The following is a 16317-nucleotide window of genomic DNA, read 5'->3' as shown; positions in this document are numbered from 1 at the left end:
GCATATAGGAGATGAATGGTGATGGAAGGAAACTTGACTTAGGGTGACAAACACATAATACACTATATGGATGGTATATTACGGAATTCTACAATTTTAACATATATAATTATATTAATCAGTCATGCCAATAAATACAATTAAAATAATCTTTTCAAGAATAACAAGTCATTATTTCTATAAAAGATTTATGAGAAAAAAATGAACATCTTAAGTGTGAACACGACACACTTTGAGCCTAATGTTTTTCATTCTTTTTTATTATCTATATTTTAAACCAGTGACAAGCACAGTAAGATAATCTTTTAAATCACTCATTATACATGATATTCTATTATCTTACATCCATTGTAACTTGTTAGAAACTTTTAATAATGCATGACTCCAGAAGGCAATTCCCCATAATAGACATGGATACTTAAATATGACTCCATCTATATTTTATTATTTTATGAAGCATACTGGCAACTGAGCCAGTAATTTTGTCAGAAATGGAGGGTTACTAAGCACTGTCAAATGATTCAGAATGTTAAGTATGACAGCATAAAACAGCAAATCCATGTCATTTTCTTTTTTAAACTTTATTTTCCAACTAAAGAAAGATATCTGAAGCTTCTTTATGAATTTCAAAACTCAATAAAAAGATGGTGAGGGTAAAATGGAGACAACTATACTTGAACAACAACTAAATTTTAAAAAGGTAAGATAATTTTGACTTGCTAAATATCCAATATATATCATATTATCTCAATTAGAATATTATAATTTAATAACTTTGTATCTAAAACATCATTTTAACAGAATATATTTTATTATTTTATCTGATTAGCATAAAAATGAAAATTAATCATATTCTTGTTAAATTATAACATTTACTATATAAATAAAACCTTTACTATATGAAATAGTTTTCAGTTAGAATAGAGGAAGAACTTTAACATTATTTTTCTCTTTTGATATAATATTATTCCATTTTTGAGTTGTGGGACCATTGTGTAAAAAGAAGTAATATAAACTGTATAGAAGGAATGAAAGTTCCAAGCAATGATTAAAGCGCTTGTACAAGAAATATTAAAATCAACATTGTTAGTTCTGAATAACATAGTAAACTTATTTTCAGTCAAGCATGTATGATACTGACAAAAGAATAAGTGAATACATAAATATGAGAGGTATTAATACCTTTTTCAAAAATAGAAACAAAGTAAATTATCTCTGTTTGAGACTTCCCATGGTAGGGTGGAAGGTGTTCTTTCTTCTCTGATAATCCATTCTTATTTTTAATTTTATAGTCAATGAATTTACTAAGTATTTTAAATATGGTTGGGTACCTTTTGATTACTCCTGGTGATAATAATATAACTTGACCCTTCATGAAATTCCCATTGGCATTTTTAGGTGAGATGAACACCAATGCAATTTCTAATAACCAGATAGCATACAACTGGAAATTATAGAAATACAAATTTTTACATGTATAACTCAAACATGAAATTATACTTATCAAGCTAAAATGCTTGTTTAAATGACAGGTTAACAGCTTGCTGAATGCGTCCTTCTTAAATTTATATTTTGTATATATAAAAGTACAAAGTACCTTTGGGTTCAGTATGATGACAATAACATTCTTTAATTCTCATTATAAAGAAGATTTTAAAAAATATTTTATTTATTTATTTTAGAGAGGGTGAGGTAGGGAGAGAGGGAGAGAAACATCAATGTGTGGTTGCCTCTTGAGCACCCACTCCTGGGCTCCTGGCCCAAAATGCAGGCATGTGCCCTGACTGGAAACCAAACTGGTGACTCTTTAGTTCGCATTCCAATGTTCAATCCCCTGAGCCACACAAGCCAGAGCATTGTTATAAAGAAGATTTAAAGTAATTGCATAATAGGGGTTTTTAATATATGGTGTTGTTTTTACAAATGAACCATTTAAAACTATGATTTTCTTAATTAAGCCATTTTTTTACTGTTTCCTGGTCTTTCTCTAAGCTATTTTAGTCTATGATAAAACATTGCTACTCTTTTCAGCATATAATTTTGTTTGACCTTTTAATATATTTTTTCTTTTTGAATTTTAAGTGTTCCTGAGTTATGTTACATAGATATCTTTTCATTACTTTTTCTCAAAACAATCCACATGAAAAAATTGAAGTTTTGTTCAATGCAAATGTAAAGAAGGCTCACACTGAGAAAAAAGTATTCTTAACTGAAAATACAGATAGTAAAACCCATTTGATACCACTATCTGGTTATAATGATAATACTTGTATTATACAGTTTGTACGCTCAGTGTAAAACAGGTGCATGATGCTGATCCAAGAATTGTAATTTAATATGTAGTATAACTGAATATGATGCCTGGTGAGGCAATTTGTCATAAGATTTTACTATATATTTACATAAAATTCAAATTATTATAATCCAATGTCTATCTTTGTATAAGAATGCAATCATTGATCATAGATAGTGGTTAATTTAGTCCACAGTTTGAATTTGATTCTATACATGCAATTTAATAGTCCTGTCATGTTTCCTTTCCTAAGAATGGGATTAAGATACTTTTAGAATTTCTCCTGTAACAAAATATAGTACACAATCATAGAAAAATAAAACTGTCCACATGGCATCTTTCATATGTCTCCATGACTATCCTTGTATTTTATTTTAACTTAAGTAAGTAATTAAATTGTCAAGAAAAATATGAAGAGGAAAAAGATGCCATTTATTTAAGTATTTCCCCATCTCTAACCATTACAAAGTTTGCCTAGTTATATAAACACATGCTGTTGAAAACTTGGTTCAACATAGGTTTTCAGAGCTGTTTCATTATTTTTTTATCAGAGAAAGAGAACTAATTCAACTTATAAATATTAATAGAGTAATAAACTACAGGAGGAGCTTAAAATCATCAGCCTTTGTTTTTCTGCGATTCTTTAAAGCACGTAGTCTAAATATATGAGAATAGAATCTTGGTAATTTTTTTGCCTTATCCTGAGATTAAATTTGCAGATTTTCCATATCTAACCGCTAGTAGAAATATGTGTGTATGTTGAATAAAATTGTACTACATTAGTGACTGTGAATAGCATTCAATAAATGGCTTTAGTAATAAGCAGGTTTACCAAATATTCATAAAATCATATTAAAATTGAATTATTCACAGAGGACTTATTTTTAAAATTAGAATAAGAAATATTAAGGCACCAATTGTGGCACATATTTTTATTTTCTCTTTCCCTTGCCCAACAATTGGTTAATTCAGCAGCAAATAGAAATTACGTGCATTCTTTTATTAATTAAGGGAAGGTGAGCAATAAAAATCTATTAAAATATAAATTGAAAAACATTACAAATGTAGATTATATAGATATATAAGTGTATAGTAGAATAGATATACATATATATCAATGCAAGTATTAGTAATAGTCTTATAAATGTCATGATATAAATATCTTCCTAATTAGCAATTGCCTGTTACATGCCAAAATAATATTTGAAAAGTTATTTTTAACATCACTAATTTTTTAACTCCATAATTTATTGAAATAATAATCAATAAGTACTGAAAACACTTGCTATATATCCAGAATTATGTTAAGCTATGCTTGGAATACACGGTTTCTTATATTTAAATTTATCTACCAAATAAAATTAAATTGTTTGCAAAAGTATGCATATGCAGAAGGTCGGTTTGCATAATATTCAGAGGGTTAGAAGTTAAATAATTCAAGTAAAATTCTGTTTTACATTACAGACAGATATATGTCAACTTCAGTGGAATTATTAATTGAATGTGTTTTTGTTCTCTTAATCACATTGCACCTGCTACAAAAAGTTGATTTTTATTGAAATAAGCCTAGTTGATATTCTAAAAACCTACAGTTAGAAAAGTAGTTTAAAATTCTTTCCAAAGTTATACTGTATTGAGGAAGATTGCATTATATTACACAATTTTCTTATTAAGAGGTGTCGAGTAGAATGTTTATTTTTCTTAGAAATAGTTAGATTTCTGAAAAGTGGATTTGCTTTTTTTCTAAGGTCATCAAGAACTCAAACCTAATCATGTTTTGACATTTTTATTGGCTCCTACAAAATACTGTTAAATTTTTATAAAAGTTGTTCTCTGATTCTTTCAAGTAATTACCTAATTTAATTAGTTTATTTTATTGCTTTTACTCAGAATTTATTAAGGTGTCATATCAGGATTTAAAAAAACAGATCAATGTAATATGGATAACAATAGAAGGAAACAAATATAGTTCGGATATCAAACTAAGTGGGATATACAGCTGTGATGGCAAGTGACTCTACAAAGATATTAGCTTTTAAGGCAGCCAAGCCCCCAAATGTTACACAACTCACTAGTGGCACAGATTTAAAATCAGTTAATTTCATAGTCATTAGTACTATTATGGGTTCATAAACAATTAAAATGTATATTAAAACATTAAAAAAGTATATATTGCAATTCACATTACCTTTATTGAAAATTTAGTGTGGATTACCTAAAACTCATTTCTGGGAGATTTTCTCAACATAGGTTGATGATATCTAATGTAGCATGATTCAATCTAAGGATACTTACTCTAGGAATAATATAATATAACACTCTGAAGATCTAGGGAAACCAAATGGCATATTTCACAGAAACAAGAGGAACACAAATGTGTACATTCTTCAGGCAATCCTCCGCAAACACTGTTTTTTTGAATTCAGCTTTTGATGAACATTGAATAGTCCTGAGCTTGGCAGTACCCGCCTGGCTGAAGCCTGGAGCGCGGCTCAACGCCACTGCCTGGGGGATGAAATCTGTCTCCTGTTCCCGACAGATGTCTTGGGCCCACAAAGTTAAGCACCCTTTTATGAAAACTGTTCAAACCATTGAGGGCACGGGACGAAAGAGCCTGAACATTGTTTATCTCTATGCTGCCTCTATTCCAAATTGAGTCAGGTATAGGAATATAAATATAAAAATTAAAAAAAATTAAACTGCACCCACAAACACTTTGAGGAAGCTTATTAAGGTTCCATGTTCTTTAATAGGTATAGAGACAAATTTATTTTGGTATAAATTTGCTTTAGGAAGCAGTAATAAAAAGTCCCATTCTCTAGCAAAGTCAAACCTCAACAAAATTCAACATGACTAGTTTAGAAGGGAAACATGATTGTAGGTAATAAGCTGTGAAATAGTTGTCATGAAAAGTAGAAACAGGTAAGTACTACGATAGGAAATAAATATTATGTCCCAGTGATAAAAATTGCAGTTTTTAGGTTCATAGTGCCTATGATCCAGTCCAAACTTATGAAGTTATGGGAAACTTATTTAATCTTATCAAGCCTTAGTTTCTTTGTTTAACTCACAGAAAATAATCACTTTGAGGCTTAAATAAGATAATATCTGAAAAGTACTTGACATGATCTCTGGAAGAATATTTTAAACTTTTGAGTTTAAAATAAAAAAGAATCATAGGGGAAAAGGGGATGGACTCACATGAACAAGTATAAAGGACACATGGACAATAACTAAGGTGGGGGTGGAAATGGGATGGAGGTGGGGAGCACGGGGCGGGGCAGGGCTGGAAATATAAGACAGAAAACTGCACTTGAACAAGAATTAAATAAAAATTAAAATTAAAAAATAAAAATAAAAAGATTCCAAAGAGGCATGCAGAATAATGCAATTAATTATAAGACATCTAAGTTTAACATTTACTCTAAAATAAGTGAAAATAGTGATCACTAAAATAAATAAATAGATATCTTAGCGGGGAGGGGGAACAATTATTAGCAGATAGTGGTCTTCCTAAAGATAAACCTTCCTGACTCTCTCTGGAAAGCTTCTCGTCATACCAAGTAAGAGAAATCTCTTTTATTGCTCTAAATTAGATGCTTTTTAAGACAACATGTTCCAGCCAAATACAGGCTTAAGCCATCTTTCTCATTCTGTTAAAATGACTGGCAAAAAAATCACTTATTCAACATAGAGATCAAACTTAACAAACCTATATCAAATATAAGAATGGACCACCTACAATTAATATGCTTATGAAGAAAATTCATGAGATAAGAAAAATATTTTTTATTTTGTAAAGGTTCTATTTATTCATTTTTAGGGAGAGAGGAAGAGAGGGATAAAGAGGGGGAGAAAAACATCAATGAGTGGTTGCCTGTTGTATGCCCCCTACTGGGGACCTGGATTGCAGGCCAGCCATGTGTCCTGACTGGGAATTGAACCGGCAAACCTTTGATTCACAGCCTAGGCTCAATCGATTGAGCTACACTAGTCAGGGTGAGAAAAAAATTAATATTTAAATAATAGTGAAATGAATCACAGGGGAGAGAATTATGAAAAAATTCAGAAAATCAAGAGCAAATTTCTATCAAACTGACAGAAACCAACAAAATAAGAAATTGCTCTTAATTTGTTTTTAATGTTTAGAAAGAACAAAAATTCAGTTGCTTTGTCAGAAATTAAATTTGACAATATTTCATGGAACACAGAGCAAAAACACAGCATTGGAAATATATCAAATAAGATATAAAATATAGGAACTGTTCAGTTTGTATAACAGCCAGTTAATATGAGTGTAATAAATGAAGAGGAAAATAGAGGGAGAACTAATCAAGACAAGAACAAAAAAAATGTTTCCAAGTACAAAGAAGTTCTTGCATCTTAAAACTGAAAGGATTCACTAAAAATAAAGCAGGATCCATAAAGAGAGAGCTAATGTTTTTCTTGACAATTTGGGCTGAAAATGAATGGTTATCAATATGAAGTACAGAATGTAAAGTAAGTGAAAACAGGTTTTAAAATCTATAAATAATATATAAAAAAGAATAAAAAAAGCACATGTGCAAAGTCCCAAGGGAAAATACTTTGATATCTTTACCAACCAAATCAACAAAATGTTAAGGAAAGGTAAATACATTCTTAGACATGTATTAAAGCATAAGTTAACATATATGTGGATCATTTTGCATTATAAAATTAAAACACAGATATAATATATCTTTATATATATGTATATAACTTTTCTGAATAAATTACTGGAGAATGTTTCTCAATAAATAAGGAGTAAAAACTACATGAACTTAGAGAAATACTTAATTTAGCTCAAGGATAAGTTTAGAGAAATTCAGCAGAAATATCTACCCCTAAGTAAAGAGTGAGTAATCACAATAGGTCAAAATTTTTATCACCAGCAGCTAGAGAGATAGATACATTTAAAAATATATAATTTTAGAAGAATTTTACTTTTGCAGAAGAAACAAGTGAAATGTGTAATAATACTCCAGAGAAAGAATAACTTTACAAGTGAACTAACAATAGGGAGCTTGCTACCTCCCCTGAAATCAATTCTTCAAACTCAAGGCGGAGAATCAAGGCTTAGGCTAGGAAGACATTAGCAGGAGAGAAATCAGCAATGTTAGTTTGGAATATGTGTCCATTTTCCTCAAAATGTTTAGATATTCTCTTTTCATGGTGCAGTTTTCTGATGGTAGTTTCTTAGTCAAACCCTGGATAAATGATCACCATATACACTGGTCATGGTGTTGCAATGTCCTTAATGCTGAGGATCCAACTGCTTTCGGTTATTGTGTTCTTTGAACGGGCACTGATTCAGGTGAATACTTTGGCTTGAGCAACTGCCCCTCAGCCTATCTGTTTATTTATCAGTGATACAACTGTTGGGTAGCCATCTATATTGACCAGGGTGTGCAATAATCATTTCCATTGCACTCTGCAGGTCATGCCTTTCTGGCTGCAATTTAAATGTCATCGTTCATCTTAGTAACGTCTCCCACCTTGCTTCTGACAGTTTAACTTTAATGCTTAGGCCTCTGTTATTTCAAGATTCTCTATTTGTTTTGAGAGCAGTGAGCCTAATACTGCAATAGCATCTCCTCCATCCCTGGAATGGTCTATAGAGAGGACAGTCATCACTTTGTGTCTCATGATGCTTTTGTCCCTCTTACCAGTCAGTCCACTTCTCTTCATGGAATTGAATAGATTGACTTCAAGGGCATCCAGGAAAATGCTGTTATCCGGTGAGTTTCCAAGCTTTACCAACCTACCATACCCACTTCCCTGTGTATGTTAATTCCTTCTAGCACTACCTTCTATTGAAATTCTGGCATTTCTACTGCACCTAATAGACAGAGAGCATTGCTTTCTACAAGACTGAAGGAGCCGTTCTCAGAGTGTGTTAGTACTGATTCCAGTTTTTCACCAAGGAATGAATCCTATATCATGGGAAAATTTTCTCATACTGATACAATTTCACTTATCATCCTTAGACTTGACCTAATTGATCTAGAACCTTCAAACCCAATGCCATATATATTCTTTAGGCTCCTGGGATTACATGTTAATTAGGTTCTAAACCTGCTCTAGAATACAGTTACTTTTTATTTCCCTAGATGTACAGTGTGGGTCAGACTATGTTACATGGCTTCACAATAATTATTTGTCTGGTGGCTAGAAAACAGATGTCTTTTACCTTGTGTGTGTTGTCTTGCAAGCAGAGATCTTGTCATCTTCTTTAAGCTAGGGTCGGGTACAAATCTTTAGAGAGGGAAGTAGGTCTCTTCCATAGGCACTGCATGTGCAAGAATTCTGAAGATTCATTTTTTTTCATGTGCACAAACCTAATCACTCACAGACCAAACTCAAAGTCTTAGTTCTTCTTAATCAAACCTCAGGGTTTGGTTACCATTTCTCTGCCTACTAATAGTACTTTCTTCTTACCAGTGGCTAGCCAGTGCAGGATCTTGTTCCATTTCCCATTTTCTAGTTGACTTTTTTCAGCCCACTTTTGTTTTTTAATCTCTTGGATTTTGTGTCCCAGGAAACAAACACAAAGACAGATTCTTATACCAGAAGTTTTAGGGATGTGCTCTCTGGATCAACATATATGAGAGAATGAGTGCATTCTTCTATATATGACTGGGCAGAGAAGGACAGGGCAGAGGAAGGAAGAGCAATGTAAAAGGGTTGAACCAAAGGCCTCAGCCAACCGTGCAGGTGTTATAGGAAGGCTCCTCAGGGATATTCCAAATTGAGGAAGGAAGAGCAAACCATTACACCTGTACATCAAATAAGCATTAGGTGTGGCTGTGCCCGGGCAGGGTACACAGCTTTGAGAGGTGACTCTTCTCAGTTCAGTTGATTACTGGAGAGAGAGTCAGCTGAGAGCTGCTAGCCAAATGGGCTATAAAGGATACAGTCATGAAAGGAGAATCTGGGAGCATACCATCACATTAACTACCATATGTTTGGGTATATATATGTGTAAATGCATATAAGTGCCTAGAAACGTAACAGCTTTAATGGTACAAGTGTTTGCTTCAGAAACTGTAGCTTTCAGAGACCAAAAATATGTTTTACCGTATCTGTTTGGTTACATTTTTTTCATAATGAGAATATATGGGCATGTCTCTCTTATTATATAAAAATCCATGAAGTAAAATGACTTTTACTTGCCATCGGTGGTATAAATTTCAAAACAAATATTCTATAAATCAAATGGGATATAAATACAAGTCAATGAGTTAAAAAAATCTAGAAGATTTTACAGACATTGTTAAAATGAAGTACATCTTTTTTTTTAAGTTAAAGCGTGGTATAACAGAGAAAAAAGCCCAACAACCCTGAGTTTTGTACAAAAAGTTGTCACACAAATACGGCATAATTTTGAACTAGTGATAATTTAAAAATATAATTATCTCTCCTTAAAGATTTCTCCTTTAGTGAACATAGGAATTTTTATTGGATCCATAAATACATATACTCATATGTCTGATCTTTTCATCTTCATTGTCTTCACAGTAAAGAATATTCAACTACTACACATGTCACACATTGGCTTAGAACTGGATGTTCAGGGCACAGTATAGGCAAAGCCAGAGTATGTCCTTTAATAAGAGGATAAAAACATAGTATTCCTAAATTATGATAATACTAGTGCATCGTTGTCAATGTTATTCATTACTATGATGTAATTATTTTTTTAAATCTTTTTTTTAAGATTTCATTTATTTATTTATCTTTACAGGGGAAGGAGAGAGGGAGAGAAACATCAATGTATGGTTGCCTTTTGTGCGTCCCCTGCTGGGAGTTGGCCTGCAGGGAACTGGACTACAACCCAGGCATGTGCCCTGACTGGGAATCGAACCATGATCCTCTGGTTCGCAGGCCTGCGCTCAATCCACTGAGCTACAACAGCCAGGGCTGTAATTATTTTATTATAATTTATTTGTTTAGTATTACATTTTTCTTTGGGCCATGAAGAGTAATCCTAATGTTGACCACATTTGTTATTGAAAGTAGTGAGTTATTTCATTTCAGCTTTTATTGTTTGGAAATAATACAGGTTATAGAAATCTGGTAGAATAAAAATAGACTTCAACTTATATATAATTTAAAATCATTTTCATTTTGTAATTTTTAATTCAATCTTTATTGTTTTAGAATATATAATTGAGTTGAATACTCATCTTACATAGAATGTACACAATAGGAAATACTCAGGTTGATGGATCAAAAGATTGAGACTTACTCATTTAATTAACATTAGATACCAGAAGAAAAATCCCTGCTGACCAAATACATATATATGTATATATATGTACTTGTATAAGTTGTGTACTATAATTTTTAGTACACAATTTAGTACACGATGTTTTTAGTACACAATGGTTAGATATATATAAACACACTGTAGTCATGAGGTTGGGATAGAGCAAGATGGATAAATGATTTTATTACTGTAGATCATTGCATGCGATATTTAACACTGTGCATCATTAATATCTAGTAAAACAAAAGTTAACAAAAATAAAGCTATCCTAAAAACAACTTGTTTTACCCCTGTGGTGGTGATTAAATTCAGCTGTTCTCTTAAAAAATGCTACCACTTTCTGTGAATCTTCTGCATACTTGCAAGATTTTGCGGAATTCATTTAATTTGCTCATTTTATTCTTGACATCATTTAAAATTCCCACCCATGTTTGATTTTCACTTCCTTCATTAACTACCAATTATTTTTCATGTTATCTCTTTATATTTATGAATGTCTGCCAAGTGACTTAACCATGTTTTGGATCAGGCCCGTATAAAGTTAAGATTTTTATTTTCTTTATATGAATTTCTCCTTTCTTATCATAGTGTGGGATGCAGTGTAGCTGTTCTCTGCACGGTTATGATAGAAATCCTCTCTCTGTTACAATTACTGAAGCAGAGTCCTATATTGAAAAAAGATCATGTTGAAAAAATAAACTATAAACATAAACAATTTTATTATTTTAAAAGCAGTATAAAGACTATTCTTATCATCACTTACTATTTACATAATATGTTAAAAACATTGCACTTTTTATTGCAGATTTTTAAAAAATAATCTCATTTGAGCAAGCATTTTTATATGCCATTGAAAACCTACATTCATGATCTCACCTTTAACAGGAATCTAATCAACAAAACAAACAAACAAACAAGCAAAATATTACCAAAGACACTGAAATTGAGAACAGGCTGACAGTGACCAGAGGAGAGAGGGGAGGGAATTTCAGGGGAAAGGGGGAAGGGTTTGCAGGAACAAGTATAAAGGGCACATAGACAATAACAACAGGAGGTGGAAAAGGGAGGGAGGTGGGGAGGGCAGGGGCAGTGGGCTGGCATGGGTGTAAAAGTCAGAAAACTGTACTTGAACAACAATTGAAATTTAAAAGAAAATTTAAAAAGAACTTCTAATCTCAATATTCAAAACAAAAAAAGAAAGCGTGCATTCAATCTTTTATGGATTAAAAGGGTCAATAATTAGTACTCCTGATTAACCTACCACAGTTCACTAAAACTTAGTTCTTGGTTAAAGAAAGAAAATAAACTTTATTTATTTAAATTTTTTTTTAGATTTTATTTATTTATGTTTAGAGGGGAAGGGAAGGAGAGAGGGAGAGAAACATCAATGTATGGTTGCCTCTCGTGTGTCCCCTGCTGGGAACTGGCCTGCAACCCAGGCATGTGCCCTGACTGGGAATCAGACCATGAGCGATCCTTTGGTTCACAGGCCCGTGCTTAATCCACTGAGCTACACCAGTCAGGGCGTGGAAATAATTAAACATTAGTATGCTTGCTCATTACTTCTTGTCATGACTTTTGCTTGCATTAAATCCATTTTGGGTGGTTGATTAAGGGAGCATCACAGAAAGCCACCTGGCAATAAGAAGTTTTGAAAGAGTATAATGATAGAATGTCAACAGGTGGCTTGAGATTTCACTTGTTCTGAAAATATTTTGTCCAAAAGTTTATGTATTTCTATTTTTACAGTATCTGTTATATGGAAACACACAGTCTTTCCATCTCTAATGCAAGTTGTTTTACCAGTGTCTCATACAAAAACTTGAATTAGACTTCCGCCAAGATGGAGGCATAGGTGGAAACACTGTGCCTTCTCCCACAACCAAGTTCGAATACAACAAAGGTTTGGAGAAACAAAGACACAACCAAAGGACAGAAAATTGAATTATACAGAAGTCCGACTACATCTAACCGTTCAACGGGGACGGTAAGAGGGGCAGAGCCAGCAGCGAGCAGGGTCGGGCAGGACAGGGCCCCCGACCCAGGCGCGCAGGCAGCCGGAACCAGTTGGGGTGCGGGGCAGACCGCGGGCGCATATTCGCGCACAGTGAGACAGACCATGCAGGCCCCAGGGGGCGAGGGCTGACGGCGGTGGCACACTCGCGTGCAGTGGGACGAAACGCGTGGGCCCAGTGACGGCAGCAACTGTGGCACCAGTGAGGGCCGTGGCGGCAGGCAGCAGAGAGGACGCCATGGTCCCTCTTTGACCCCACCCCCACATACAGCGTCACAACCCAGCGACTTAGTTGCCCTGCAATACCAGTGAGAGCCACTGTCCCTCTTTGACCCCGCCCCCACATACAACGTCACAACCCAGCGACTTAGTTGCCCTGTTCTAGTGAACACTTGAGGGCTCTGATCCTGCTATGGAACAGGCACGAACAACCCGAAAGATGGCGCAAGAAGAACTCAAAGTCCCAGAGCCAATAACTCTAAGCAACCAAGAAATTGCCAGCCTCTCAGAAGCACAATTCAGGACACTATTTATGAGGATGCTCACAGAACTGGTAGATTATAGTCACAAATTAGAGGAACAAAGTCACAAATTAGAGGCACATATGAAGGCTAAACTAATTGAAATGAAGGGAGATGCACAGGAAACCAATAGTGATGGAAAGGAAACGGGGACTCAAATCAATGGAATGGACCAGAAGGAAGAACAAAACATCCCACCAGAAAGGAATGAAGAAATGAGAATTCAAAAAAATGAGGAGAGGCTTAGGAACCTCCAGGACATCTTTAAACGTTCCAATATCCGGATTATAGGGGTACCAGAAGGGGGAAAGAAACAGCCACGAGTGGAAAACTTATTTGAACAAATAATAAAGGAGAACTTCCCCAGTCTGGCAAAGGAAATAGACTTCCAGGAAATCCAGGAAGCTCAGAGAGTCCCAAAGAAGTTGGACCCAAGAAGGAACACACCAAGGCACATCATAATTACATTAGCCAAGACCAAAATGAAGGAGAGAATCCTAGAAGCAGCAAGGGATAAGGGGACAGTCACCTACAAAGGAGTACCCATCAGACTGTCAGCGGATTTCTCAAAAGAGACCTTACAGGCAAGAAGGGGCTGGAAAGAAGTATTCCAAGTCATGAAATCCAAAGACCTACAGCCAAGATTGCTTTATCCAGCAAAACTTTCATTTAGAATGGAAGGACAGATAAAGTGCTTCTCAGATAAGGTCAAGTTCAAGGAGTTCATCATCACCAAGCCCTTATTATATGAAATGCTAAAGGGACTTATATAAGAAAAAGATGATGAAAAATATTAACAGTGAAAGGACAGCAAACACACAGTTATTAACAACCACACCTAAAACAAAAGCAAACCAAGAGGACAGCTAGATCAGGAGTGGAACCATAGAAATGAAGAACACATGGAGGGTTAGAAATAGGGGGGTGGGAGGGGGAGAAGGGGGGAGAAGGCACAGAAAATAGCATAGATAGTAGGTAGAAAATAGATATGGGGGAGGGCGAGAATAGTGGGGGAAATATAGAATCTAAAGAAATTGAGACACGTGGTTATAAACTAAGGGGGGAGAAGGGTGGGGGAGGGAGGGTGCGGGTGGAGGGGAATGAAGGGGGGGAATAGAACAACTGTAATGGTATAATCAATAAAATATATTTAAAAAAAACTTGAATTATTTCATGCACTTTTCCAGTAAAGTAGTAGCCAATATAAACCCTCCTTACTATACAGAGTTCTTATGCCGCCAGTACGGTTTATTTATTATTGAATCACGTAAATCTACCTGTCCAAAGTAAAGCTGTCGAAACACCTAAGACAGTGATTTCACTAAACCTGAATCCCCTTCACTAATTGGGCTTTAACGATAGTTTTCCATTTTGGGAAAAGCTGTGTTTAAATATTCATAGAACAGATTATTAAAATTTTTGCTGAATGACTCATACAGTAACACTAATTAGAACAACACCAACTAAGAGTTGCAATTTTCCAAAATAGTAATTGTTCCAGGTGAACTGAAAAGATACTTCTGCTCACTGAAACTTTTATATAGAAACTGGCAAATAATGCAATAATAAATGCAATAATAAATGAGGGTTTTGTTCTAGATATTTAAAACGTAATTGTGTAGTACGAGTCAAGGCTACTAGTTCTTATTCTAAGTTCTGTCACAATTTTACTCTTTGACAATTTTATTGGTAAGTATTCTGACCTATTCATGTCTTAATTCTTTTCTCAAAGTATATTCTGGGATTATAATTAGAAATAAACAAGGGCACTTGGTAAAGTGACAAAATGGAAAATATCCTCTAGTTAAGAGGTTTTGACTCAAATTTTGTGTTTTCAACATTTAATATTAATTAGATCCAATAGCACCCACAACTGTACAAAGAATGCCAAGCTGTCATAGCATTTACATTAAATAGGAAATATCCTTAAGTCATTCTTTCTTAGATATTTTCCTCTCCTAAAAAACATCTAATTAAAATATATCTGAGCTCTGAAGTTTCAAATTAAAGACTGAATTTTTAATAACATAAGCACAGAAGCCTCTACATACTAAAGCGTATAGTGGAGAAAATTTACTTTTTCCAACTCAGGTACGGAAACAGACAGTAATACACTTTTCTGAATATTTCAAATTGAATTTTTAAAATTATATATCTAAAAGTAATGAAGACTTTACATAAAGGGTTTTTCTTAGTTGTCTCTTAGGCAACATCCAGTGCCATCGTTTTCTCTCTGATACCTGATGTCATAATAGATATCATTTCAATTCCAATGACATCATACTCATAACATGAGTTCCTCAGTTTTCTGGTTAACAGTTACGCAGACCTTTGCTAACCTTTGTTCCCAGTTTGCCCAATTGCATTTTTTTGTGCCTTTTCCAGGGTGCAGTGACACCATGTCTGATAATTGTCTGCACTCTTGACAGTTCCAAGCAAAGACTTTCAAAGATCATTTCTTCCAACACAAACATCTTTAGGAAGATGGGAGATTTACTTAGGACCACACTGCCCCTTATTCAATCTTTGCTAATGCTGTAGCATTTGGAAGTCTTCCTGAAAATAAATTGTGTGATGTTTTTCTGTAGTATGCAGAAAGGACTGTACCTGAAAGATTGTACTAGTCAACTCAGCACATAAAATTCTTTTTCTGGCACCAAACTAAGCTCCAAGGAAATAAAATTATCTGCCCTCTTTACAGTGCCTTGCTCATTAACTATTTGGAGCTGGAGACATTTTTTATTCCCTATCCATGTTGCTGTAGTAATGCTTCTGCCACTGACTACTTGGTTCATGTAATTTTTCACTGTAACTCTCAGGGCCATTAAAAATACCACCTGCCAAGTCACAATGTATCTGTAAGTTTATAATAAATTCAGCATCTCTACTTCATTTGTTAGCTGATCCTAAACCTTTCTGGAATGAAGCGATTCTTTGTGGTATCTTGTAGCAATTAAATCTGTGTTGTTTTTATGAAGTGTTGAAAGATCTAATTTTTCATTTACATAATTATTTGTTCTAGTTAGAGAGCTGTTCAAAATCAAATATTACACAAATAGATGTAAGGGAGTAAAAGAACATTAAGCAAATCAGCAATTCTGTAGCTGAAGGAAACTAGTTATAACTATTTATAGGCAATTCTAAACCTAAATTAAATTTGCAGAAATTCAAATGGCAAGAATTTTATGAGTTTAATTTA

The sequence above is a fragment of the Sturnira hondurensis genome, unplaced genomic scaffold (genome assembly GCF_014824575.4).
Source record: "Sturnira hondurensis isolate 20B ecotype Veracruz unplaced genomic scaffold, ASM1482457v3 Scaffold0000880, whole genome shotgun sequence".
Lineage (NCBI taxonomy): Eukaryota > Metazoa > Chordata > Mammalia > Chiroptera > Phyllostomidae > Sturnira > Sturnira hondurensis.
This window is presented reverse-complemented; position numbering follows the sequence as displayed.